The sequence below is a fragment of the Carassius auratus genome, chromosome 43 (assembly GCF_003368295.1).
Source record: "Carassius auratus strain Wakin chromosome 43, ASM336829v1, whole genome shotgun sequence".
Classification (NCBI taxonomy): Eukaryota; Metazoa; Chordata; class Actinopteri; order Cypriniformes; family Cyprinidae; genus Carassius; species Carassius auratus.
In genome coordinates, this window is record NC_039285.1 from 19416091 (window position 1) to 19420494 (window position 4404).

Sequence of the window (4404 nt, forward strand, 5' to 3'; positions counted from 1 at the left end):
CAGAGGCTGATCCTTTGAATATCTAGATAAATTGAGTTGACGATAAAACATTGAAGGCATCTTATGACATTCAGAAAGTGAAAGGGATTTAAGTCAGACACTGCTAAAATGCTAACATTTCATGGCAGGGATTTGCTTGTTACAGAATGCTACACTTTTATCAACCAACCCTGGAGTTAGATGTGATTAATCTTTAAGCATGTTCTACAAACGAAAATCTCTCTCTCTTGGTCTCTTAACCCACACCGTTCTCTCTCTTGCCCTTCCTCTCCAGAGGACTCTGGGTTCCTAAGCTCCATGCTTAATGAATCCCAGAGTACCAGAAAGAGAAAGGAGGGAGTAAGGGAACACCCTCACCACCCTGGAGCTGGCCAGTTTTGGAAACAACAGGTCCCCTAAAGTCTCTGCTGATATGCCTGAAAACATACTACCCAACCCCTATGCCAATCCTCAATCTTTCCTTTTGTTTCTCCATCTGAACTAAACATGTGTCTGATAAGTAATTTTCAGTATCAAAGAATGATCTGAGTCACAGTGTGGGATAGGCTCTGACAGATGTCCAGAACTTTAACCAGATATAAAGTGTAGTTAAATGGCTTTTCAAACAACACTGGAACCCATAGAAAAGCCATGTGCTGTTTGTCTGCCAGACTGCTTTTGTGGAATTATTACTGGCATAGAGACGCTATTGCTCTTCCTCTTTGGGACTGGAACAACCGAGAAGGCAGGGAAAGGCAAAGGACAGGCAGAAGAGGGAAGTCACTGATTGCAACCTACTGAGATGTGACCCTGAAAGAAGAAACTTAAAACTCTTACCCTTCCTTCCTACCCACTACCAGTTCTCTTTCTGCATACTTCCCCCTGACCTTTCTTCCCCAATGCCTGTGCCATCTTGTGTTTCTAATATCCATAGAGCCGCAATTATGGACCCCATTGCCACAACTTTGAATTACTTGCCAGACATCCACTGGATGATAATTCCAGATTGCTAAATGATTGATAAATCTCACACTGGAGACATGGAGGTGTGTCTGGCAGAGACAGGCAAAGAATGTGTGTTATTGCAGATATTTGACTTCTTATGTTGATTTCAAATATTAGATTTCTTGTTTGCTTCTTAGAGGAGGGAAAGGCTTGGGGAGAGCCAAAAAGAGCTCACAGAGAGCTCCATGATGCTTGAATCCCCACACGTCCTGCTCAACCCTGTTCCATATTTCTCCAGTGGCACCCAGCTGCAACCAATGAACATTCCTGCTCAGTCAGTTTTTTTCATCATTTCAAATTTCTGCCATAAGCCCTTCAGAGCAACAGTGGCTGACCAAATATGTGAAGGAGATTGTGCCCTGAACTTAATGTGACCTTAAAAGCAGCCCTGCTCTGCATGACCTCTGCTTTCTGCCCTGAAGAAGAGGGCTTCAACAGAGTTTTCCATGCATGGCCAAGCTCAGGATTTTCATCTTGGATTTTCTTCTTTGCATGCTTCCAATTCATCTTGCCATGCCATTTTCTTTTATGTAGTGCCATTTTCCTCTGTTTTATCTCTTTTCTTCTTGGGGGGAAGGAATATTTTGGATTTCTGTAAGGGCTTGGCAGTTTGAAAGCGCAATCAAGCCATTCCTTCACTTTTCTCTGGGCTGTCTACCTGTCATTGTCTGTTTTTTAAATTCGATTTTAGAGTAGGTCAGGCAATGGATAGGGGGAGCAGGGAGGCTAGAGCCAAGGCTATCCAGGAATGGACTCATTTGCAGTGTAGAAACTTGATGGGATGATGAATTGGACTGAAGAATATATAGCGGCTCTAGAGGCCAACAGGTTATCAAGAGCTCTGCTTCAGTTTCTCTGCTTTATGCCGATAGCTGACTCACCCAAGCTTCCATCTGACCAGTTAATCTTGGGTTTTGTGGAAGACATGTGAATGAATGCGTACTCAGTAGGCTAGCTGTCCTAAACCATGATTACCAGGCCAGTGCATACATGATGGTTATTTCATACTGTTTCGACATCTCTTGATAGACTGCATAGTTCTGTTTTCTCAGAAAATCTCCATCTGGACAATTAAGGTGGGAGGAAAGGCAAGGACAGAGGGAAAATTAAGACCAGGAAGGAGGTGGATGAGTGTGGCTCATTGCTAGTCTATACAGGTGAAGCAAATGTGAGGAGGCAGGACAGATTTCAGTCCCTGCTTAATGCCTGATGGATCTAAACACAGCTGTACTAAGACATGCATGCATCTAGAGACTGAAAATGCTAAATGTTTTTGTGATCACACAAGCAATTGTAATTTCATTCTGAGGGTCTTTTACTGTGCCTCTGGTGTCTTCTCGTGCAATTTGCTCCCTTCCACTTGAAGCACTAAGCAGGTGAAATTAAAAGACAAGGAAACAAATAATAAAACTTCTACCATCATGGAAGGCAGTGCTACATCATCATGAACACTTGGTTTATGGTTGGGCAGGGTTGTTGCTTGTGACAAGCCCCCTGGTACCATTTCCTGACTGGAGCAATGGGAGGTTCTGGAATATGCTGGATGCCCAGAGGAAGGGTAAAAAAGACGGGGGAGGTGTGAAGCTATGGGCAGCGTACGTGCCGCACAGCTTGAGACTTGTGCTGGAGGTGGAGAAAAAAGGAACAGGATGCTTAGCCCTGTAGGAATGCATACGCCCTGGCAGTGGCAGTATGTGCATAATACTCATCCCTCTCACCCACAGTTCACCCACACTGGAAAAAGAGAGTGATATACTGAGAGAGAAAAAGATGGACACAGAGAGGGCAGGGTCAGTGAGGAACTGCATTAGGGTGAAAGAACCTGGTGTGTCTATCATAAAGGAAATGATCTATGACGATAAAATTGCAGGGTAGAGTTGACTGTTGCATCAGTTTCTGGTTATCACGAGAATCAGGGCTGATCAACATGCCACCAATGTTATTCACAGGACTCTGACGTGTGCACTTGAAAATAAATTGTTTACGCTGTGCAGGATGTTCCTGATTAACATAAAGTGTGAAGTAAAAGGACACATGAAAAGGCATGTTTACTGACACTAAATACACACAAAATAAATAGTTTGGGCATGCACATCTGGGTTAATACAAACTCATTAGAGCCATTGGAGATTTTTTTTTTTTCCTTTACACATATAGATACAAAAAGTCATATGAACACAGGTTCTTATGACTCTCAACACACATTTTAAAGTAATAGAAAACTCATCAAAACTATGCAGCAACAAAGAAGGAAGTACATAAAATGCAACAAAAGATGTTTAATCAAAACCATTTTATTATATTTGTCTAAAATATATATTGTAAGAAAGTGTCTAAGTAACATGTAAACTTCATAGGATGGCAAATTTAATCAAGACATTTGAATTCACAATTAAAAAATAAATAAAATAAAATCCTTTTTTTTTGAAGTAGCCACCCTTTGCAGACCTATCAGGCACCTAGACAGAATGAGGAAGCCACCTGGAATGCTTTTTGAATCATCTTGAAGGAGTTCCCATGTATGCTGGACACGTTGTCAACATTTCCTTCACTATTTGTTCCAACTCATCCATTTGTAAAGAGTTTGTAAAACTTATATTTGATTACAGAACTGATTTGAATCATTTAAACAAAAGCCTTCAGAGCAAATAGTCATAAGACATTTAAATTCTGTCAACTGTATTCAAACTTTTGACTGTATGTCCACTTTGAACCAGATGTTCCACACTGTTTTCTCTTAAATTTATGTGCCTATGAAAGCCTGAATGCTAAGCTAACATTCAAAGTGTTGTACAGAATGCATACAGACAAATCAAGTGTTACCCTGCGTAACTGGTAACAGTTTTCATTGAAGGTACATCATACTCTATATAAACACATAAGCCAGAGGGAAATTGATGGTTTGGACCATAGCAGATAAACGTCCCTTGTTGCTTTTGAGTGTGTTCAGTATCATTATAAAAAGAAGCATATTGCTAATCCAATCAAGCGTTTTTTTTTTTAAACAGAGGCCAAACCAGGCGCAGATACTCAAGGATAGTCTCCAAGTTACAACCTTAAATCCTATAATCATATTTCCAATATATTGGTGAGGGGTTAACTGAGAGATTTGGTTGATATAGAAAATTAAAAGAGAACGAAAACATGCATTTGTGTCATTTCATCTGTGTAAAGCGCCACACGTCACCTGCTCGGCACGTGCGAGACGACACGCTGGCGTATCTGAGTGTGGGGGCACGGCAGTGAGATCGGCAAGGAGGTAACAGGTGACAAAGAACAAACACTCAACTGATCCAACATCAGAGTGCTGCTCATTCCACACACACTGAACAAGCCCAGGCAGGCCGTCACAGCAACAGTGAGGCCACATAGTCTCACACTACCTGCGTCACCGGAATTCCATGTATGTGTGTGCGTGTG